The following is a 25,535-nucleotide window of genomic DNA, read 5'->3' on the forward strand; positions in this document are numbered from 1 at the left end:
ATATAGTCAGAATGGAACCTATGTTTGGAGTAGAGGGGTCACCAGATCCGTTAATTTCGGCAAAAATTCTAGACATATATATATACTATATAAGTTGAAAATTGTGATATATTTTGATTGGAACCCTTAAAATTAAATATTGATAGGGATACTGGTTGAGCAATCCGGTCATGTGCCGTGCAACCTTCAAATACAATTGAAATAACGAAGATATGTTCCTGCATGCCTTTCTTAGACATATGAAACTCCCATATATATCATATAACTACTCCTACGAATTTATACTACAGATGCAACCATGACATTTAAGTTCTTAAAATTTAATTTGTTTGTTTCCTAAGTCCTAGGCTAAAACACTTGTAAAAAAATGTTTTGCCTTTTTCATATAGTATGAAAATTGTCGGAGGTGCTAGAAGGAAATCAAATAGAAGTGGCATGGTGAAATTTCACTTTGTTCCACTTTCGATAAGTATTATTTTACATAGCAAAAGGATACAAACTATTTCTCGCAAGCAAAAATCAGAGTTGAAAATGATGTAGTAGTATATTTTAATCAACGTTAATTTCATGTATACTAGTATTCGAGTAATACAATGCTTTTGTAAGCGCATATATATATATATATATATCGATTTACAAAGGTTTTAATTGACACAGACTATAATACAGAAGATCTTAACATATAATATGTTAGAGCGAAACCCAAATCAAATTGGCCAAGATAGAGCAACGTAACTTGGAAGCTTACAGCCTCTGGTATCTTGATTTGTCTAATTAAAAAGCATGATCAATGGCAGCAAATAAATTGAAATAAAGGCACAACTAGATCGAACATAAAGAAAATTTGCCATCCAGAAACCTTGCTCTACTTTCTTCATGTGGGAGTTGTTTCAATATAGAGACCTAAAACGGGAAATTATCCACAATCTTTTCACAGAGAGTAATATATATAACACCCATTTTAATTTAATAAATATTGGATGGTGTTGAGGTACGCAAGTAGATTTGATAAGACATTGTTTTAGGGAAACTAATAAAGGTGCATATTATTTTGGCTAGCTATGCTCTTGAGACTAGAGATTAACGTTCCCCTCATATTTTTGAAAATTTAGCAACATATACCAACAGTACCCCCAATGGATTGCTTAACGTAATCGAATGTTCTATATATCCATCCTTTAGATTTAGAGTGGTTAAATACAATATACAACTTCCTTTAAACTAATCCTTACGTATATATGTACGTACAAGGTTCTGGGAAATAATAGATGGAAAATTGATCAAAATTCCTATTTGTCCCCCACGACATGATATAGTTTAAAGGGTTCGAGTATCTTATGGTATAAAAAAATTGTACGCCAACAATAATGTACAGAACTTTAATTCTAGTCTAGTTTAGAAAGCTAAAGTAAGAGCAATTCAATATGGGAAGGTGCGTTAGAACTGTTAGTAGAAATGGACTCATTTCTCCTTGTGAAGTCATTAAGAACAAAAGAAACATATCTCCATACTAATTAGAGAGAAAACACATACTCCTATATTGCAAGAACAAATGGCTTGGTCACAACACTGCATAATTACAAAATATATCAAAAGATAAAATAGTAAATAGGTCTGGTCAAGTCAAAAATGTTTACATATATACTGAAAATCATAAGTATTTGACCAATTTATGGCTTTTGATTGGTTTTCATTTAATTACTTTTAAATAAAGTTACCCGGACAGTAGTCTGGATTGAAAATTCAGAAGGGAGGTATGAAATCTATGTCCTCCTTTCGGATCAAAACCAACTGTACAGACTTCAACTGACAAAAAAAGAAAAAGAAAATTAAACTTATCATACTTTGTCCTTATACTAAGCATTTGCCAGTTATCAAATAAGAAAGGCTATTTAGCATTTGTAGGCAATTGTTGATACGTTTGACAGATTAAGCTCTGATTAGTAGTAGCGGCAAGTTTAGCCAAAAAATCAATTACTTGATCCCCTCTCTAAAGCAATATTGCACAATCACATTGTCAAGTTGTATAATACCAATGATCTAGTCTATCACCATCTTGATCTTCAAGTTATTAGTGGCTCTGTTTGAAAGCATGTTGATGATGACCATGGAGTCCAGTTCGAGAGAAAAATTAGTGTATGTTAGTTAATTGCACCATCTCCCTCTAAACTCTGCAATCATTGCTTCTACCAGATTGTTGCTGTCACAAGTAATTGACACTGAAAAGGCCATAATTAAGTCACTATTGTTGTCCCTTACAATGTCTCCTATTCCTGCTTTACCACTGTCCTTTATGTAAATACCGTCAATGTTGATTTTCATTTATAAGTACTTTTGATGCTTATGAATAAAGAGTTCTTTCATTCACTAATCGTCATGTGTGATTACAACAAGAATATATATAAGGAGTTTCATGATGTATAAGACTCTTAAGTCTATAGACATATAGAGAGCAATATAATAGAAGTCTGTATACTACAGGGAACCTAAACCCACAACAAATAGATAACTTTAACCAAGATTCTAGTTGGTCTAGGATTATCCTTTACACTCCCCCGCAAATTGAGCAGGGGTAGGAACCACTGCTAACTTGGTCTTCAACTGCAAGAACCTGCTCTTTGATAAAGACTTTGTCAATGCATCAGCAACCTGATCATGGGAGCTTACATATCGAACATATAAGGACTTTGCTCGAACTCGCTCGCGAACAAAATGAGAATCAATTTCCATATGCTTTGTCCGAGTATGAAAGATGGGATTAGCTGTCAAATACGTAGCACTTAAATTATAACACCATAGAGTAGGAATAGTAGAAGAAAAATAGCCAATCTCACGAAGAAGATGCTCAATCCAAATAATTTCTGAAGTGGCAGTCGCAAGAGCTTTATACTCTGCCTCAGTACTAGAGCGTGACACTGCTGGTTGCTTACGTGATGCCTATGAAATGAGATTAGATCCCAAAAAGATAGCAAACCCAGTAGTAGATTTTCGATCATTTACATCACCTCCCCGGTCTGAATTAGTGTACCCATGCAGCAAGGTGGATATGCCTTTAGAAAAAAACAAGCCATGAGATGGAGTTGCCTTAATGTAACATAGAATACGTTTGACAGCATTCCAGTGAATATCCATAGGGCAATGCATGAACTGAGAAACCTTGTTAATTGCGAATGCTATATCAGGCCGGGTAAAGGTCAAGTATTGCAATGCACCTACAACACTCCGATACAAGGCGGAATCATTTTGGAATTGACTACCTTCAGTGGAAGAAAGTTTGGTTGAAGGAGAAGTTGGAGCGGAAATGTTGCTACAGGAATCCATCTGAACACGTTTCAAGAGATCACCCACCTATTTCCCTTGTTGCAAATGCAATCCAGCACTCGTCCAATGCGCCTCGATGCCCAAAAAGTATGAGAGTTTCCCCAAGTCACGAACCGCAAACTTATTCTGTAGTTGAGTAACGAGAGACTGTACAAGAGCAGAGTCAGAGCCCATTACTAAGATATCATCGACATAGATTAGACAAAAGAGTTTTCTTTCACCATCACACTTAAAAAACAATGAACCATCAGTTTTGGATCACAAAAATCCTAGTGAAAGTAAGGCATCAGTGAGGCATTTATTCCACATTCGGGGAGCTTGTTTCAGGCCATAAAGAGAGCGTTTGAGAAGACATACATGGTCTGGTCGAGTGGGATCAACAAAACCCGGGGGCTGAGACATATATACTACCTCATCGAGACGACCATGAAGAAATGCATTTGAGACATCTAGGCAGGTGATATGTCATTGATGAGACATAGCTAATGAAAGCAATAATCGAATAGTCGTCGGTTTGATAACTGGGCTAAATATATCAACAAAATATATTCCCGGATGTTGGTGGTATCCCTTATCCACAAGCCTTGCTTTATAGCGATCCAAAGATCCATCTGATTTTAATTTTATTTTGTAAACCCACTTGTAACCAATTACATTTCGGGATGGTGAAGGAGGTACTAGTTGCCAAGTACCGTTCTGAATAAGAGCATTATATTCTTCAGTCATAGCTCGACGCCAATTGGCATACTTAGCAGCCTGTGAATAACAAGAGGGCTCAGGTTAGATTGAGCTAGTTGCTTACAAAGAGAAAGGTCTCTTTGGTTTCATTGAGCCCGTATGCGCTCGTGTGACCATTCTGTGAGTAGATTGATTAGTGGAGTTCCCAGGTCTAGATGGTAAAAATGATGTTTCAACCATATTGTTTGTAGATAAGTCAGCACAAATCGGTATGCTTGATGGAGAAGAGGAATTATCATTACCGTTATGTCCATGAGCCACACTTGTAGATTCCAGTGATGTTGGCCTTGTGGAAGAAGTCGAAGGTGAGGAGTTGGGATAACTCTGCTTCTCTGGTGGTGAGGTAGTGTTTGATGTGGTCTGTTGGTAAGGTAGATCAATAATCAATGGATCAATAGTGGTTTTAGTAGAGGAGTTGGGCGCCACAACATCCTGTGAAACAAAAGGAAAAATAGACTCATTAAAAATGATGGACGAGAAACATAGAATTTGGAAGAAGCCATGTCAAAGCATTTATATCCTTTATGTAATTTACTGTATCCCAAAAATATACATGGACGGGATCTAAGTGAAAGTTTGTCCTTTGTGTAAGGGCAAAGCCAAGGAAAGCATAAGAAATCAAAGATGCGTAACAAAAAATAATCAGGATTCATATTAAACAATACACGAAATGGGGATTTATTGTTCAACTAGGGAGTGGGTAATATATTAATAGTATATATAGTCATCTCAATGCATTTGTCCAAAATTAATGAGGAACATTGGAATGATGTAGAAGGGCACGCCTAATTTCAACAATGTGTTTGTCTTTTCTCTCGGCACAACCATTTTGTTCAAGGGTATAGGGGTACGAAAAACGTTGCACAATTCCATTGTCTCTCAAATCATTTGCTAAGGCTCAAAACTCTCCTCCCCTGCTTGAAAGCATTTAATAGGGTGACCAAAATATTTTTCAACAATAGTACGAAATTGAATAAAAACTGAAAATACTTCAAATTTAAATATAAGAAAATAAATTCATGTATATTTGCTGAAATGATTTAAAAAGATAACATAATTGCGATAAACATCCTTCGAAGCTACTGGAGCTAGGCCCCAAACATCTGAACAAACTAAATCTAAAGGCCATGTGGCCTTGAAGAAAGACTCTTTAAAAGGAAGTTTATGACTCTTACTAACAACACATGTAGAACATAAACTAGGCTATTTATTTGATGATGATGCAAGCACATTAGATGGTAAAGCATGGCGAACTGTAGGGTAAGATGCATGAGCTAGACGATCCTGCCAAACGCCAAGAGAAGCTGCATAAGAAGCAGGTGATGAAGAATGCAACACCGGAAGAGAATATAAGTCGCCACAACTCGACCCCTTGTATCAGATTTTTCTCGTTGCCAAATCCTTAATCAAAAAATAGTTAGGAAACAACTCAACAGACACTTGATTAGACTTAGCAAAGGAGATAATTGATAATAAATTGTGAGTAGCAGGAGGAATATATAAAATATTATCAAGATTGAACTTTTGATTGGAAACAAGAATATAACTTTTACCAATATGAGATATAGGCAATTTGGAACCATTACCTAATGTCACTTCTTCTGGGTCTTGATACTTAGAGTGAATGCCTAGATTATCAAGGTCTGTTGTGAGATGATGCGTGGTGCCACTATCCATTAACCAAATTTGTGTAGGTGAATTGGGAGAACCAACAAGATTAGAAGTGGGTCAGCCAGACACCATGCTGCTATTGTTGGCTCGTGGTGAAGGACATACACGTGAAATATGACCTTTTCTTTCACAATTATGGCAGATAAGTTCAGAGAAGTCGGAAGACTATTGATTTGCTTTAGTCAATTGGTTAGATGCTTGAAAGTTACGATTTTGATTATTCTGTGTGAACCCTTGGATGGAGGAGCGTCCGCGACCACTCCCTTCTCGTCCTCTACCACACCCTCGAGTGGTAGAAATAGAACTCTGAGTGAACTGAGCGGTGGGTACAATAATATTAATGGTCTCATCTCTTTTTAACTATTTTTCTTCATTAAGGAGAAGGTATACATCAAACATAATGCCTTCTTGACGTGATTCTAGCGACCTGTTGAAGGGCCGATGGGCAGGGCCTAGTCCAGCAAGAATTAACAAATTCAACTAAATCATCATTGGGAATCGGATGTTGTAATGCAGTTAATCTATCCGCGATTCCTTTGGCCTTTTGTACATAGGGCTCAATACTTGCGTTGCCACGACGCAAGGTATGCAACTGCATCTTGAGTTAACGAATTAGTGGCTTCGATCCTGAAGCATATGCAGCAACAAGTTTATCCCAACCCGCACGAGTAGTCTCTGCTCCAACTAATTGAGGCAGAATATTTTCAGAAACTGATGCAACAATCCAACTTAGAACAAGTTGGTCTTCTCGTACCCATACTTTGTAAGCCGAATTTAGCGTATTCTGATCAAGAAATTGTGTCAGAATTGGCTCGCTACCATCAATATGATGGTTGAGACCACAACCACACACAATTGGTATAACTGTGCCTTCCACAACAGGAAGTTTGATTATATGAGTTTTACCGATAGTTGATGCGCAAGATTTGGTAAGGGCATAAAAGGAGATGTGGGAAATTGAGCGTGTGTGGTTGGTGTATTAGAGGTCGATGAGGAGTTGATGTCATCCCTCATATCAATAACATCTTCGTGAAAAAAAAATTCCTTTGGTTGATTAAACCACTTAAGGCTCTGATACCATAAAGAGTTCTTTTATTGCTAATCGTCATGTGTGATTACAACAAGAATATATATAAGGAGTTCCATGATGTATAAGATTCCTAAGTCTATAGACATACAGAGAACAATATAATACAAGTCTGTATACTACAGGAAACCTAAACCTACAACAAATAGATAACTTTAACCAAAATTCTAGTTGGTCTATATGATTATGCTTTACATTAAATAAGCTAAAAAGTATATATAATTAAGTTAATTTGACTAGCTTATAAGCTTATTCAAATACCATCTTATCTAGTCGACCTCATCTAATTTGAAAACTAATGTGTATTCGATATATGTGTAAACAGTCAAAATCATATGCTTCTGATTTATAGGCTCGAGAGTCCATCTTAAGCCCGAGTTCAGGCGAGGTTGAGTTCGATCCTGATGACCAGACTGGTGCTCGAAGGCATGATGCAATGCCCGGAGATATGAGTACGAGGAATACCGAAGCCGAGTATGCTCGACCCCGAAATAGTGCAATTGTGGATTTCTAACAGACTGAGCGAGATTTCCGTCATGTCCCCAAAATCATGGCGCAAATCCTGAAATAGGATTGTACGTTCCGTACTAGGCGGTTAGACAGCTGTACCAATAAGATTCTTTATTGTAAATTGAAATGTACCTTATTTTAGGGCTCCCCTCCTATATAAAGGGGACCCCAATCATTTGTAAAGATCATCTAATTATTGACAAAAGAATATACTCTCTACTTTTTGCTCATAGCTCATCAGAATTGTCCTTTTATCTTTATCGCTCTTACTTTACTGTTCTTGGTCCACCTCGAGGTCACTAAACTCGAGGTCATTACTTCCTACTAACTTATCTACTTCTTTGATCTTGCTTATTTTCCTTCATCTATACTTCACATTTCTTGATTATTAATTGGTATTGAACTAAATCACGCATCTTTAAAATCACAAATCAAATTTAATTGTTACTCATATTTTCGAGGTAAACAGTTTGGCGCCCACCGTGGGGATAAAGATAATAGTGATTATTTCATTACTGATTCTCATAACACACATTATTTTTACATTTTTTCTTGTCAAGAATTTTTGATTCTCAGGCTAAAATATGTTTAGCTCACAAAACGCACATGTTCATGACAATGAAGGTCTTGGAGAAAACAACAATATAGGGGTCGGTGTACCACCAATAAACCCTGAGGAAGTGCTAAATATAGAACCAGTTGATATTAGTTCACATATTGCTCTAAACACGGATTTAGGCACAGACCCCGAAGGGAGTGTACGTAGGAAAGCTCGATCTGGTGGACAAGGAGCACAAGGAATGGGAGATGGGGGAATCAGCCTCCAAGTGATATTCAAGATGTTGCAAGCTCAACAAATCGCCATCGCTCAACTTCAAAGTTAGAATAAGACTCCGAGTATAGCTGAACCAGAAAACACTCGGCGTACTGAACCGGCACAAGAGAGGTCGAAGGAAAATGATTTGGGGACTGACCCCAACATTATGAAAATGCTTAAAGAGCTCACCAAGAGGATCGAGTCCGGGGAAAATAAAATTAAAGACAATGACAAAAAGGTGGAGATTTATAACTCCCGTGTTGATCAAATACCTGAGGCACATCCGGTCTTGAAAGGTTTGGATGCCAAAAAGTTCGTACAAAAACCATTCCCTTCGAGTGCAGCTCCGATGCCCATTCCCAAGAAGTTTTGCATGCCCGATATACCTAAATACAATGGACAACTTACCCTAATGAGAATATTACTTCATACACTTGTGGGATCAAAGGAAATGACTTGAATGACAATGAGATTGAATTAGTTTTGTTGAAAAGGTTTAGAGAAACACTATCAAAAGGAGCTATGATCTGGTATCACAACTTACCTCCTGACTCTATTGATTCGTTTGCTATTTTAGCAGACGCCTTCGTGAAAGCACACGCTGGGGCCATAAAGGTGGCAACGAGGAAATCAGATGCCTTCAAGATAAAACAAAGAAACGATGAGATGTTGAGGGAGTTCGTGTCCAGGTTTCAGATGGAAAGAATGGAACTACCACCAGTCTCCGATGACTGGGCAGTACAGGCCTTTATGCAGGGTTTGAACAAACGGGGTTCGATAGTATCTCGACAATTAAAGCAGAACTTGATTGAGTATCCTGTTGTGACATGGTCAGATGTGCATAACCGTTACCAGTCCAAAACTAGGGTCGCGGACGACCAGTTCGGAGCCCCATCGGCCTCAGTTCATCTTAATAGGTTGGCGGCTAAGCCTCCGAGGTATACAGACAAGGAATCAAGATTCAACAAAGAACGATATTGGCCATATGTCGATCGAAAAAGAAACGGCTTGGGTCGTAACACTCCTCAGAATGATCGGAGAAGCGATCTAGGTCAAAGTTCTCGGGGACTCATGAGTAAGAATGGGTTCGATAAACATACCGACCCCGCGGAGTCTCCTCGATTGTCAGAGTATAATTTCAGGGTAGATGCGTCAGGGATTGTGTCAGCTATTGGAAGAATCAAAGATACCAAGTGCCCAGGCCTATACGAACCGACCCCTTTCAAAGGAATCCAAGCTTAATGTGTAAGTATCATGGCACACATGGCCATAGAACCGAATATTGCAGGTAGCTAAGGGAGGAGGTAGCTCGGTTGTTCAACGAGGGTCACCTTCGAGAATTTCTCAATGATCGAGCTAAGAATCACTTCAGGGAGAGAGATGCAAGCTGAAAAAACGAGCAGGAAAAACCACAACATGTGATCCACATGATCGTTGGTGGTGTCAATGACCCACAAAGACCCATATTCAAACGCACCAAGGTGCCGATCACCAGAGAAAAATAGACTCGGAGCTATGCGCCCGAGGGTTCCCTATCATTCTATGATGAGGAAGCAGAAGGCATATCTTAGCCGCACAATGATGCCTTGGTAATTTCTATCCTTTTAAATAAAATTCAAGTTAAACGTGTTCTAGTAGATCCAGGTAGCTCGACAAACATAATCAGATCGAGGGTCGTAGAGCAGCTCGGCTTAAAGGATCAGATTATACCTGCATCCCGGGTCTTAAATGGCTTCAATATGGCAAGCGAAACAACAAAGGGGGAGATAATCCTACAAATAAACGTAGCCGGGATCATACAAGATACAAAATTTCATGTCATCGAAGGTGACATAAGGTACAATGCACTTCTCCGGAGGCCATGGATCCACAACATGAGGACAGTACCGTCGACCCTTCACGAGATGATGAAATTCCCAGTAGAGGATGGGGTAAAAATGGTCTATGGAGAACAACACACTGCAAAGGAGATATTTGCAGTCGATGAAGTGACACCGATACCAGAGCCTTCGACCTCGGGAAAGTCGAATACCAAAGATAAGCAAGCAGCCAAATAGCAATCACCGCCTCCAGCCTCGACAGAATCGGAACAACAGGTAATTGAAGATGAAGATGATGATTTCCTTACTCCTCGAACTTTCGTCGTTCCAGAAAAGTCTGATGCAACCTAGTCAACAATCGAGGAATGGAGCAGGTCATACTGATCGAATACATGCTCGAAAGAAAGGTATACCTGGGAACAGGATTAACCCCCGAACTCAGGAAAAAAGTCATTCAATTTCTTATTGATAATATGGATTGCTTTGCTTGGTCCCATTTAGATATGACAGGAATTCCACCGGAAATAACAACACATCGGCTAAGCCTCGACCCGAGGTTCAAATCGGTCAAGCAAAAAAAGAGGCCCCAGTCCTAGGTGAAGCACGTGTTCATAAAGGACGAGGTAACCAAACTTCTTAAAATAGGTTCTATTCGGGAGGTAAAATATCTCGAATGGTTAGCTAACATAGTTGTAGTTCCTAAAAAGGGAAAGAAGCTTAGAATGTGTGTAGATAATAAGGATTTGAACAAAGCATACCCTAAAGATTCTTTTCCACTACCTAACATCGATCTATGATTGATGCCACGACTGGCCATGAGATTTTAACTTTTCTCGACGCCTACTCCGGGTACAATAAAATTTAGATGAACCCGGAGTATTAGAAAAAGACCTCGTTTATCACTAAGTTTGGAACTTAGTGTTACAATGTAATGCCCTTCGGCTAAAGAATGCTGGAGCCACATATCAACGCCTAGTTAACAAGATGTTCGAAGAACAGATAGGTAAAACGATGGAAGTTTACATTGACGATATGTTAGTTAAGCCCCTGCGCGTAGAGGACCATTTAACTCACTTGCAGGAAACATTCAAAATCTTGAGGAAGTACAACATGAAGCTTAACTTGGAAAAATGTGCCTTCAGAGTTGGCTCAGGCAAGTTTCTCGGCTTCATGGTATCTAATCGAGGAATCAAGATCAACCCCGATAAGATCAAGGCTGTCGAAGATATCACCATTGTGGATAGTGTGAAAGCCATGCAGAGGCTAACAGGACGAATGTCACGACCCGGATTTCTCACCCTCGAGAGCCGTGATGGCACCTACTAGTGAAAGCTAGGAAAGCCAAACATTTGAATTATTTACCTTTTTTCCATTTTAATCCCTTGACAATTATGAACTAACATTATATAAACAGCGGAATTTAATAAGCAGAAGAAAAAAACATAACCATTTAAATATTACCAATACAATTCCTTAAACAAAGACTACCCATAATTGGTGTCACAATTTCACAGATGGTCTAGGAATACTACAAATAAGGGTCCAAAAATAAATACAATATTGTCTCAGAAATACATAAATAAAATAGGATGAAAGGATAGGAGGAGACGCCAAGGCCTGTGGATGCCTGCAGGACTACCTCGGATCTCCGAATGGATTGAAGGAAGCAACCCAAAGCTAAGGTCCGTAAGCTCCAGTACCAGGATCTGCACACAGTGCAAAGTGTAGTATCAGCACAACCAACCCCATGTGCTGGTAAGTGCATATCCTAACCTCGGCGAAGTAGTGACGAGGCTAGGACCAGAATACCAAATAAACCTGTGCAGTTAAATCATATACAATGAAAAATAAAGGTAGAAATGTACAGTTAAGGATAAGAGGGGAAACATGCTGCGGGGAAAAACAAGTAGCAACAGAAACCAACAGTTAAATGTAAAGAACACTCAATTATCAGTAGAAGTCAGGAAAATCAAAGACAAGTGCACGGCATCACCCTTTATGTTTTTACTCTCGTCCTCACCATAAAATCAATAAAATCGGCACGACATCACCGTTCGTGCTTTTACCTCACATAATCATGGCACGAAATGATCCTTCGTGCATTAACACTTATATTATGGCACGGAATTGTATATTGTGCGGCACGACATTACCCTTAGTGCTTTTACTCTCGTCCTCACAAAAAAAATCATACACGGCATCACCATTCATGCTTTAACACTCTTCCTCACCCAAACAACAGTCACAAAGAAATAAGGGCAAGAAAATCAACAAATTCACAATAAAACCCCGGCAATGGAACAATAGTACAACAATCATATCCCGGTAAGGGAAACAATATCAAAACTATAACATCCCGACAAGGGAGATAACTTTAAAACAACAACATCCCGGCAAGGAAGATAATATCATAATCCTCTTTTCTTTTTCACATTTACTTCACAACTCAATTAACAATTTGAGCCAATTCTCTATAATGTTCAATTGCCAATTATACTTCTCCAAATCATTTTACAACTTGAGCCAACGCTCGTCAATGTTCAAATACCAATATTACTTCCACAAGCTTTGCTCAACAATAGAAATCATCACATAAAGCATGAACAATATAAACGGAGTCACATTAATCATAATATAAGACCCACGGACGTATAGATACTCGTCACCATGCCTATACGTCGTACTCAACAACTAGCACATAGCAAATAGGACACAACTTCTAATCCCTCAAGTTAAGGTTAGACCAAACACTTACCTCGATGCCAAGAACACAATTCAAGCCTCAACTACTGCTTTACCTCTTGATTCCACCACCAATTCGGTTGTATCTAGCCACAAGTTACTTAACTATATCAGTAAATGCTAAATGAATCAATTCTAATGCATGAAAATAGGTTTTCTAAAGTTTTTCCCAAAAAGTCAAAAATCGACCCCCAACCCACATGGTCAAAACCCGAGGTTCAGACCAAAACCCGATTACTCATTCACCCACGAACCCAAATATATAATTTATTTTGAAATCAGATCTCAAATCGAGGTCCAAATCCCAAAAATTTGAAAAACCTAAGCTCTACCTAAAACACTCAATCCCCCCCCCCCATGAAACCCCTTGATTTTGAGTTGAAATCATGTGAAAAGATGTTAAAGATTAATGAAATCGAGTTAGAAATGACTTACAATTGATTTGGAAGAGTACTTGTCTTTGAAAAATTGCCCAAAAGTGTTTAAGTTTTGAAAAGGTTTGAAAAATGAAATATTTTCGGCTAAGTTATGAATTTGCAGGTCGCAGATGTCGCAATTGCGACCAGGGTTCGCAATTGCGTGTCACACCTCCTTTTTCCTACACCCGAAGGGCATAAGGGAGTTTTTTTCCAATTAAAGGACAATCAAAACGGGATTTTTTATATTAAAAAATTCAGAGTCGCCACTTAGGATATTTAAGGTGTCCCAAGTCACTGGTTCAAATCCCGAATCGAGGAAAAGGTTGACTCTGTTTTACAGTCCGCAGATCAGAAATCCGGGTAAGAATTCTGTTAACCTGGGAGAAGGTGTTAGGTATTCCCGAGTTTCGTGGTTCTAGCACGGTCGCTCAACTATTATTATTGGCCTAATTATTTGATTTTAAAACAATGTCAAACCTATGTGCATTTTCAACTATTAAACCGCTTTTAAATCACTTGATTTATTCGTAATTAAAGAATTGAGTTACGTGTACGTATACTCTTTTCCTTTGGCGCGTCAAAAATCATGTCACGCGAATGTGTCCACAATTAATAACGCTTTGTTTATTTATTTAAGAAAATTTGATTGAGGTTGCGCGAATGCATCCCTCGAGTCTTTTTAGAGTTAAATTCGCAATTATGTTACGCGAACGTATACATAATCACAATACTAATCTAAATCGAGCCTAAAGCAAACTACGAGATTTATTAATTAATTTTCTAAAGCTAATTTAAGATTATTGTGAAGGCCATGTTATGGAAATTAATATAGAAAAAGAGAGAGATTATTTACAGAAAGATGAAACTAGCTTGTGAATTTTTATTAGCTCTTGGCAATCAGACTTGAATTATCTAAATCCAAACGGTAAAAAATCTTCATTGCTTCAAACCAAAATATGAGGTTCGGTTGCTAAATAATTTTTAAACAAAAGGCTCAAGTATGGAAATAAACCATCTACTAATTGAATGCAAAAAAAAAAGATGGATCAATCATGCCAAACAAACAGCAGAGAAAGAAACTTCACAATTGCTTACATTTACTCTAATTTGTGTTATACGTAATGTGTAATACTGAAAGAGAATCTTTACTCCATCACTTGAGTGCACAAACACTTCAATCTGATATTTCAAGATACTATAGCCAAAAGCAAAAGCAAAAAGAAAAAAGGGTGCTATTATTTTAACCGCTTTTAATATTTCGGAAAAAATTCAAAGTTATTTAAAACACATCGTAAGTCACGCTACATAAATGTACTCGCGTTCAACATCGCATTTTATCTAATGTTGAGATTTGGATTTGGGTCACATAAATGTGCACCCGAATTTAGGAAGGTAAGTTATTAAAATAACACGCCTAAAGCAACTACGCGTCTTCAACTTTGCGAGGGCCATGGAAAATTCAACTAAATGACACACCTCGATTTCTTAGGGTTAAAAACAAAACTAATTAAATGAGGGCCATGCAATTGTCATGTTTGTTTGACACGGCGCACCTCAATTTATTTCAAAAAAAAAAAGTCTTTACTCAACTAAAATAAACTTCGTATATTCATATTTAAATCAAATTAAGGATATTCATATCCATAGGCTAACTATAAGGAAAACAAAAACTAAAAATATAAAATAAAATGAAGTCAACATTAACGGAAAGGAATCCACAGGGATATCATGGTTTTAAATTAATATGAAACAAGCAAAATTACACATAGGCATATAACTGGCGCAACAACCATGAACGAACAACTAAAAACCTTTCTCATTTCGTTTCTTCTGTCATCAAAATTATTCGAAATCTTCATAAACACAAGTAATGGTAGAACTGAAACGTGAGACTGTGAAGGTGATTAAATAGAATACAAATCCATTTGAAAGAAACTTAATAAAAGGGTAAGAAATCAGTCGAAATCAGTTTCAACATATAACCAAACACAATTACTAAGGCAACATGATAACAAATACATAAATTTCAAGCTATAAAAAATAGTAAAAACGACATGGAGATAGACCTCAATATAGCTTGTCTCACTGCTTTAAAATTGAAAGGAAAGATGAAATACAGCATCAAAGAATCGAACCGGTACCGCGAACCAACAACGAAACTCGAATCGGCAATTGGACGACGGCCTCAAATCGTTTCCGACATCTCACTTCACCGCAGCTCTCCAAATGAGCTGGTTGCTATAACGATATCGCAACTGGGTGTGAGACAACGACGGGGGAAAGGGTGTTTTGGTTCAGGTTGGCGTGAGGGTGTGTCAAGAAGAAGCCATTGAAATGGCTCTTCTTCTCTGAAGATTGAGCTCCGCCGGTGGGGGTGTGTGTTTTCTTCAGCACTGTTGCGGCTGATGTCCTAGATTTTTTCTAGGGTTTTCTTTTTGTTCAGTCCTTCATGAAGAAGAAGAAGAAGAAGATAAAAAGCAGCGTATGGGTCTCATTTGTTGAGAATTGTGACTGCTCTCTCTATCTAGCGTGTATTTTTCAGCCCTCTATCCGTGTATCTCCTTGTAATCCGGCTTATGGCTTTTTGCTCTGTATCTTTGCATATGTAGGAGTTAAGGATTAAGATGTGCAGATGGTTAACAAAATATATGTGATCGTGTGTGTGTGCCAGTGATTGTGTGTGTGCGCGCATGATGTGAGACATGAGGGAGTGAGCACTAACATGAGGAAGTGGGGATTGGGACATGACCACTAACATAAGGAAGTGGGGAAGTCACTAATATGAGGAAGTGGGAAAGTCACTAACATGAAGAAGTGGAAAAATGGGAGTTAGGAGGAGAAATCGTGGGGCAGTTAAGGAGATCATGGGTAAAAGAGATATTATTTTGTATCTTTCTTAATTTACTGATTCTTGTTCTTCCATTAGTTTATTATTTACTTTATTTTAACTTTTCTTGGCACCCCTTTTTTTCTAAAGTAAAACATACTAAAAGTAATATAAAAGTTTTAAAATATTAAGATTAGACCTAAAAGAAATATTTACACTAAACTAGTATAAAATTTGAGTGTGGTCAAAAATTAGGTGTTCACAGCTGCCCCTCTTTGCTCGGAAACACGAAGAGTTTTCGGGCAAAGATAAAGTGAACCATGTGACTAATTTTTGACCATATCATTATTCAAAAGAGGAAAAAAATAAAAAGAAAATGGTCAACCGAGTCCTGGTTTTGGACAGCTTACTTATCCCGGGTTATAAGGGAATTAGATCGCGTGTAGTTCAGAAGTGGATGAGGTAATGGAGTGATGTTCGAGAGTCGAGTGAGGTTCCGTCCGAGGCCCCGATCCGTGGTCCCGTTATTACATAAAAATAAAAAATAAAAAAGACTAGCTAAGCCTATCAGCTACGAGTTACAAGATTCTTATCTATGAGTCTTCTGAAGCTTGATCTTGAGTCTTGGTTGGTTTTTCATGCGGACCCTGATCTGAATCTTGATGCTTGTTAGCCACAGGTGTTGGTTCAATCTTCTTCAGCTTTTCAAACCAAGACGGGACATGCAGAGCTTGTGAATTCAGCCCCGTCTTGAGCAGCTCACATCTTTCATTAACTTCTGCATTTGGATTCACTTATTGCCTTTCTTTTTGTTTTGTTTTTTTCTTTTCTTTTTATTCTGAATTGTGGTAACTTCTGTTGATCATCTCAGACTGCTGACTCGCATTATTGACGCGAGCTTCTTTTGTTGTTGACTTGAATTGCATTCTGAATTGAATTCCTTTTTTTTTCAGGTGGGCGCCTGATTGCTCGTGAACTTGTACCGTATTCTCTTGTTGCTTGACACTGTTTTATCTTGAAACTTGAGTCGTCTTCCCTCTGCTCTCCAGGCGGGCTCCTGATTTCCGAACTTGAATTGTATTCCTTTGCTCTCCAAGTGGCGCCTGATTGCTGAACTTGAATGTATTCCCTTGCTCTCCAGGTGGGCGTCTGATTTCAACAAAATAGACAAAAACAAAAAAAAATTCTGCCCCAATTTGGTAGCTGGGCACATATGTAAGTGTAAACTGAATCATGTTACCAAATATCAATAAGAACTTGAAAGCTCAAACTTGAACTGTACTCCCTTGCTCTCCAGGTGGGCGCCTGATTGCTGAAACTTGAATTGTATTCCCTTGCTCTCCAGGTGGGCGCCTGACTACTAAAACTTGAATTGTATTCCCTTGCTCTCCAGGTGGGCGCATGACTGCTGAAACTTAAATTGTATTCCCTTGCTCTCCAGGTGGGCGCCTGATTGCTGAAACTTGAATTGTATTCCCTTGCTCTCCACGTGGGCGCCTGATTACTGAAACTTGAATTGCTTCTCCCTGTTCTCCAAGCGGGTCCCTAATTTCAACAAAAATAGACAAAACAAAGAAAATTTTCTGCCCCAGTTTGGTAGCTGGGCGCATATGTGAGTGTTAAACTGAATCATATTACCAAATATTACTAAGAATTTGAAAGGTAGGTCCCATTATCCAGGGGGTCCGGGCAACTCTTAACTAAACGACAATTTTAAATCTAAGCTATATCTTTTAAAGGTATGACTTCCGCTAAATCTTGTTATCTAAGAGGGTCTTAAACTACTCCCCATTATCTAGGAGGGTCCTGACAACTCTTAACTAAACGATAATTTTAAATCTAAGTTATATCTTATAAAGGTGTTACTTCCGCTAAATCTTGTTATCTAAGAGGGTCGGTCTTAAACTATTCCCCATTATCCAGGAGGGTCCTGACAACTCTTAATTAAACGACAATTTTAAAGCTGAATTATATCTACTGAAGGTATGTCTTATGCTAAATCTTGTTATCCAAGCCAGTTTTAAACTACGTTTTATTATCTATGAGGGTCCTGACAATCAAAAATCAAGTCTTATCTTAAGAGTGACAATTTTACGGCTAAATTATATTACCCTACAACAGAACTTATGCTAAATCTTGTTATCTAATAGAAATCTTAAAGCTAGGTCCCATTATTCATGAGGGTCCTGAAAACTCCTAATTGAATCCTATCTTAAACGTGCAATCTTTGAAACCAACTTATTTTCCTTTGGGGTACATTTATGCTAGATTTTTCTATTTATGATTGTTTCGATTTTTAAACTAGGTCTCATTTTCCAAGAGGGTCCTGACAACTCCTAACTGAATTCTATCTCTAGAACAAAAATTTTGAAACCAACTTATATTCTTTTGGGGTACATTTATGCTAGATCTTACTATTCATGATTATTTTGAATTTTAAATTAAGTCCCATTTTCCAGGAGGGTCCTAAAAATTTCAAATTAAATCTCACCTTAAGAGTGACAACTTCAAAGCTAAATCCTATTTCCTAAAGGTAAAACTTACGCTAAATCTTATTTTTTATGAAGGTCTTAGAACTAAATCACATTGTCCAGGAGGGTCCTGAACACTTAAAACTAAATCCCATTATCCACGAGGGTCCTGAAAAGCCGAGAATGAACTTACCTGAGCCATGCTTTCTTTCTAGAGGATCTCTGCAGAACGAACAAAATTCCTTTCCTCTGAACCATGCTTTTCCTCATGGAGGGTTCCTACAGATCGAACAAATTTTCCTTTCCCCTTCTCAAACCGCCTTTGTGCTGACAAAATTTGGGCATGACATTTGAAAAAAATTAAACTTCCAAGCTTTGATTTGGACACAAGTTTTGTCCCTGTTTCAAACAAAGAAAACTTGTGAGTTTATAAATATGGTGGTTAGTTTGTGGCATTGACTTTGAAGGCGATTGCTCCTTCACTTTCCCATGATAACTTTGGTTTCAACTTGAAAGACCTTGCCTGTTTATTGATTGACCACTTTCTCTGTCACCCTTATCACAGAAAATACCTCTAATCCGTTCAGACTCAATACCTTCTATCTGTTGCATTGCTCATGAACTGACATCTACCAAACCTTTGAGTTTCACATGATCCCCACGGTATATTGATTATTACCAACTTCAATGCACACGTTGTTCTTTCCTGATTTAAATCACTGGCCTTGGTCTTGAGGTCTATTGCTCCATCGCTTGCCATGATAGCTTTTATTTCTGCATGGAAGATCTTGCTTGTCACTGGTTTACCACCTTTTTTTGTCCCTTGTATTTCACATGGATCCCAACGCATGTTGATTGTTACCAACTCAGTGTATATGATGTTCTTCCTTGACTTAAACCACTGGCCCTGGCCTTGAGGTCTACTGCTCCCTCGCTTGCCATGATAACTTTGATTTCTGCTTGGAAGACCTCGCTTGCCACTGGTTAACCACTTTTGTCAATCTTACCACAGAAGATACCTTTGATTCGTTCACCTAACACCCTCCATTTGTTGCATTGTCCGGGGATTGATATGTACTAAAGCTTTGTATTTCACAAGGATCCCAAAGCATGTTGATTGTTACCAGTTCAGTGCGCTTGTTGTTCTTTCCTGACTTATAATGCTTTGATGTGCTAGCCAGATCTCATTCTGTGCACTTGGAAAGCTGGTGGCAAATTTTGAAGTCATTTCTCACTTGTTTTGACCAAACAGACTCAGAAAAAGGAAGTAAACATGACAAAAGAAACAGAGTAAAGGACAAGGGAAAGAGATGATTCCTAACTAGAAAACTACAAATGAGAAACCTATCAGATTGGATACCAACTCTAACGACCATGACATGCACCTGTGGCCTATTCTGTCAAGCAAGTCTGATGCTCAACTATTATTGTACCCTCTAAGCCGTGAAACTGGGCTTCAATGCTTCGATTATCCAATCTGATTTACAATCCTTATTCGACTTGTAGTGCCCAAAGGGTTTTCACCATCAAGCCTCTCTCATTTGATTCTTTCTCTCAACTTTCGTCGCCTCAAGGTGCCCGTGAAGGTTTTCACCAATAAGACTCTCTCATTTTCATTACTTTTCCTGCTTGGACCAGAGTGTTACCCTGATATGAATCACCTCTATTTGCTCGACTTGGCATCTCTCGAAGACTGATCGGAAGGTCTTTCTTTGGACCGTAATGTGGGCTTTTGGATGGGGTTAGAAATAAAGGGTATCAAAGGCGCAAAACAGTTCGACATGGGTTTAAAATTACAACTTTTGGAATCAGATTTTTTATAGCAAACACAACTTCTGCCCCAGTTTCTTTGCTTGGGGAATTTTGGATTTTTATTTTGATGGAACCAAACCGTGAGGCTGCCTACGTATCCTTAAAAGGAATCAGGTCGAACATAGTTCGTGTCATAGAAATTACTTTGTTGTTGTGATTTTTCTTTCCTTTTTCTTCCTCTTTTTCTTCTTTTCTTTTTCTTTCTTCTTTTTCTCTTTTTGTTGTTTTTTTTCTCTTTTTCTTCTTCTTTTTCCTTTACTTATCTTTCACGCTTGCGTTTCTGATCTTTGCTACTGATTCTGAAAGAGGGGTATGAAAGAAAATAAATAAGTCTCAAAATAGTAACGAAGGATAAAGTATTTAGATAGCAGAACAAAATGCCTTCGTCATTCCAATCTCCAAAACATGCCAAATATAAACTACACAATTAAGCAAACCAAGGAAAACATTTGTAATATCTGTTGATTGTACCAGACTTGATAATCATATCCACACATTTGCCTTCTACATCTGTTAACTACAAAGCCCCATTGGACAACACCCTCACTCTCATTACCACGAACGACCCTTGTCAATTTGGGCAAACTTGCCGTTGGCTTCAACCTAATGCGGCATGATGCGTTTCAATAGGGTTTCTTTATGCTCTATCTGCCCCAGTTTCACACAATTCGGGCTTGAAGTGATCTCATAATGCCTTTACGTATTTCCCTAAAATGTCCCCATCATCTTCAAAATTGTCTCATTGCTTCCTGACTAAACTGGCTTTTAAAGATAAGGCTGAGAATTATGTTGTGCATGTCATGTCACAAGAACCATCATGAAAAGAACTGTAAAAGGAGAAGAGGACTAAAAGAATGACTAGAAATAGCAGAAAACAGAGAATTGCATTAGACAGACGGTGAAAGGGTTTGAACAACAAAACAAGCAAAATGAATTGGGGTACAACCCTAAAACAAACCTAGATAACACTAAATGAGATACTACGACTAAAGGAACTAGACAAAATAAAAGGATAGAAGGGTTTTAATTACAAGACAATATCCGGATTACAACTCTGAAATAACCCGAACAATAGAAATGACAACAAATGAAGCCACCAAAGCTCCCCTCCGGCTGCCCAAGAAAAGAGCGTCTTTCCAATCATCAAACTCAACATCTTAGCCACTGACTTCTATATCAACAATACTAGGACCTTCATAAAGTCTCCATCACATTGTTCTTAACAAATTGTTTTTGGGTTCCCTGTGCCTGCTCGTTCTTAGGATCAACCTCTGATAGCGCTGAAAGCTTGATAGCATGTGGACCTCCGAGGATCTCAGAAGAATTCTCATATTCCTTTTCAAAATAAATCATACCCACCATATACGTCTCATTATGGACAGGCGATGGACTTTGGCTAGTGTCTGCTGCATCTGGATTTTGCACGACAATGTTACCTGCATCAATAAGCTCTTGAATTGCTTTTTTCAGGCGCCAACACTTTTCTGTATTGTGACCTGGGGCATCGGAGCAATAGGCACACTTTTGAGAAAAATCAAACCTCTTTGGCAGAGGATTCAACATTTTTATCTGCATCGGGTTCAACATGTCCAATTGCCTCAACCTTTGGAACACACTGGCAGATGACTCTTCCAATGGAGTGAAGGTTTTCTTCTTTCGCAACCTCTCGTTCTTAAATGCCTGATTGGGCCGGAAACCTGATCCAGGGGGATTTCGGTAGGCTCGTGGGGGTGGATAGGCACTTTGTGGAGCTGGGTACTGGGAAAATAATGTACGAATTTGGGAGTTCTGTGGAGAAAAGTAGCATTAGGGAGGGTCATCTGGTGCACAAGGATATCCTCGGGGACGATGTCGAGGCTGGAAATGTTGATCGGGAAAGCCCATCGGAAAATCTCTTCTATTTCTCTTTCTTCCACCCAAGCTTACTGGGATGTTCTGAATGTCTTTTGAATAACTCATGATTTTGCCTGACTTGATTCCCTCATCTACTAGCTCCCCCATTTTTAACACATCATTGAAAGGCTTTTCCAAGGCCGGGATCAAATGACTGAAGTAGGTGGGCCCCTGGGCTTTTAGTAAAAGCTCAACCATTTCTTCTTCACCAATCGAGGTATTGACTCGAGCAGCCTGTTCCCTCCATCTGAGCCCAAATTCTCTAAAGCTTTCCTCCGGCTTCTTTTCCATTCTAGATAGGGAGGAGCAGTCTGGGGTAACGCCTGATTTGTATTGAAAGTATCGAACAAAATCTTGAGCCATGTCACCCAATGTAGGCCACTTACCAACATCTTGACGAGTATGCCAGTCCAAAGCTGCCCCAGTCAGGCTCTTACCGAAATATGCCATCAACAGCTCATCTTTCTCTCCAACATTTCTCATTTCACTGTAATAGACCCTCAGGTGGGCTACCGGATCTCCACACCCATCATACAAGTTAAATTTTGGCACTTTGAACCCCGCGGGCAGGCGAACGTCAGGGAACATAGATAGTTCTTTGTAAGCCATGCTACGCTGGTCTTCCTTTCCTTGCTTGTTCTTCAAGGATTGTTCCATGCCTTTCAGTCTCCTGGGTATCCTATCTCGCCCTTCTCTTCCTGTAACCTTTTCATTTTCAGCATGAAGCTCATCTCATGGCCCTGCTTGTATGAGTTGGGAACCTTGTGGGCAACCTCTGAGGGGTAATATTAGGCATCATGAGCTTGGAGTGGATATTCATTGTCGGGGATAATGGATGTGATAGGAGGGAATGTTTGGGAAAAGATAATTGGAGCACGAGTGATGGAGCTACTAGGGTGGTTGAGAAAGTTGTGATAAGCGGGTGGATCTGGAGAATATGGAGGATCATCTGGCATTGTGTCCGGAGTTTGGGTAAGGGCAGCATCTAGGAAGCTAGGTGGTGGCGGGGGTGGTGCCTTCCCAGTCATCCAAGCCTGATACATGTCCGCCATGTGTTGTCTCAACATCTTTACCTCTTCAGCCATCCCATTATCATGTTCAACCAACTGTTTTCGGGCACCGGTATCAACCAACTCAGTTCTGTTGTTGTCTGTCATTGCCTTTTGACTTTGTGTTGTAGAGAAGAGTTACCACTTTAAAAACCACAAACCAACCACCCTTCTGCTATGAATATAACAAAATGAAGCCATCACGTTAGTGTTAGGGAATTTAACATAAGATAATCTCACTTTATGTGTAATGCACCTAGCCACAGTTATCAGTTCTAAAATGACTTCGAGGGTACAAAGGTCAGTTGGCATCATCCCAATTTGTCCATTTGAATCTTCTCTTTTCTTTCCTTTCCTCGCACTTCTTAGCTCGCTCATTTTCCTTCCCCTTTTTCTTTCTGATTATCGCTCTTTTTCTTCTCTCATTTCTCATGTCCCATAATTTCACCATCTTTTTTTCTTTTCCCTTATTTTTTCTTTTTTTTTTTAATAAATTAAAAAAATAATTCAATCGAACCCTATGTAGGTTGCCTACGTATCATGACGCCGCATGAATCAGATCTTTGCGTAGTTCTGGAAGATCGAGAGTAAAACAAACAAACTAACGTTCTCTTTTTCATTTTTTACTTCTTCTTTTTTTCTTACCTTAGTGACTACTCTGATGAAAAAAGAGAAATAAAAGAAGCAAATCTTTTTTTTCTTTTTGAATTTTCTAGACTGAATGCTCTATAAATTATTCTAAACTCAAGCTTAACGAGCATGTTTTTTTATTTTTTTTGAAGCAAATACTCTATTAAGAAAAAATCCTAGAAGAGAAAAATATTTTTTGACCCCTTTTTTTTAGGAAGGAAATATAAAAAATAAACCCTAAAGTTCTAGTGAAAATAAAATAAAAAATTCATTTTTCATCAATTTCCCAAAGCACCTCAAAAGAAAATCATTTTGGATTTTTGAAATTAATACCTTAAAGAAAACTCTCTAAAGAAGTACTAAAGAAAATTTTCTCTTTTTTTTTTTTTTGAATTTTTAGTCCTAATATACTAAAGGAAATATGAAAGAAAAAATATTCTATTTGGAGTTCTAGATATTAACTTCCTAAGGAGAAACACCTCAAAAGATTTTTTTTAATTCTAGAATTGGTATTCTAAAGAAAACTTCCAAAGAAATAAAAAAGCAAAATCTCTTTTTGGATTTTTGATTTATGATACACTTTTTTTTTCAATACAAAAATAGAAAATACAATAACCAAAGACTCGACATTACTGTACAAAAGTAGAAGGTAAAAGACAATATAAAAAGAAAAACAGACTCGAAACATCAAAAAGAAAAAAAATCTCCTTAAGCAACTCCTGAATGGATGGTCCCGGGGTGTATGTCATGTTCAAACTCCGATAAGTAAACCCACACCTTGATGAAAAAATTAAACCAAATAAAGTTAAAGACCTATAATGCTATGTGAGACAATAACCCTTCTAGTTGGACACATGCAAGACATGATTGTGGCTATTTTTCTAAAAATTAACCTATGTGGCTAAAAGTGACTAAAAAAGCAAGATTTGGCTAAGATCCCGCAAAGCCAAGAACCTAAGATTCACTAGGAAGACCGGACCCTATGTGGGTTGCCTACGTATCACGCCCCGAAAGACGAGAATCAGGTTTGCGTAGTTCGGGCAGATTGGATACGGACGAGAATATAAAAAAAACTAATTTAGAAAAAAACATCTTTTTGTCTTTTTTGAAAAATGATGAAACATGTAAACTCATTTTGGATTTTTTTTCTTTTTTCCTTTTTTGATTTTATGATTTTTGGAAAATGATGAAAAAGTGCAAAATCTTTTTTTTTTTTTTGAATTTTCAAGCTCCTTTTTTCTTAACAAAATGTGACAGAAAACATAATTGGGCCCTACTCGCTTTATCCTCACACTTCACCCCCTCTTTTTCTTTTTTTTTTCTTTTTTCATTCGCCCTCAACTATTATTGGTCCGCCAAATGACCCTTTTACCCTTGAAGAAATGCAACATGTAGCACATAGGATGCATCAAGATGGTCTGTTATTTTGGGTACACCTGTCCTAGACGGACCCAACCCCTGTGTTGAGTCCCCAAAAGTCAAATGCACGTGATGCAAACAAGCGTTCCTACTAGGGATTCGGCATGAGGCTATGTTATACTATGTTTAAAAACCTAGGTTTATTTGTTCTAGACCTGGCTTACCCGAGCGGACAGCTTGGGCCGAGGGGGGGTAGCGTACCGGTAACCAAAAGATCATTCGGCTTTGCAACTTGTCCGAATTTTGTTCTAAATTGGGATAGGACACTAACAGAAAGAAGTCACGCCAGCGTGCACTCCTCAGAAGATA

The sequence above is a fragment of the Nicotiana sylvestris genome, chromosome 1 (assembly GCF_000393655.2).
Source record: "Nicotiana sylvestris chromosome 1, ASM39365v2, whole genome shotgun sequence".
Taxonomy (NCBI): domain Eukaryota; kingdom Viridiplantae; phylum Streptophyta; class Magnoliopsida; order Solanales; family Solanaceae; genus Nicotiana; species Nicotiana sylvestris.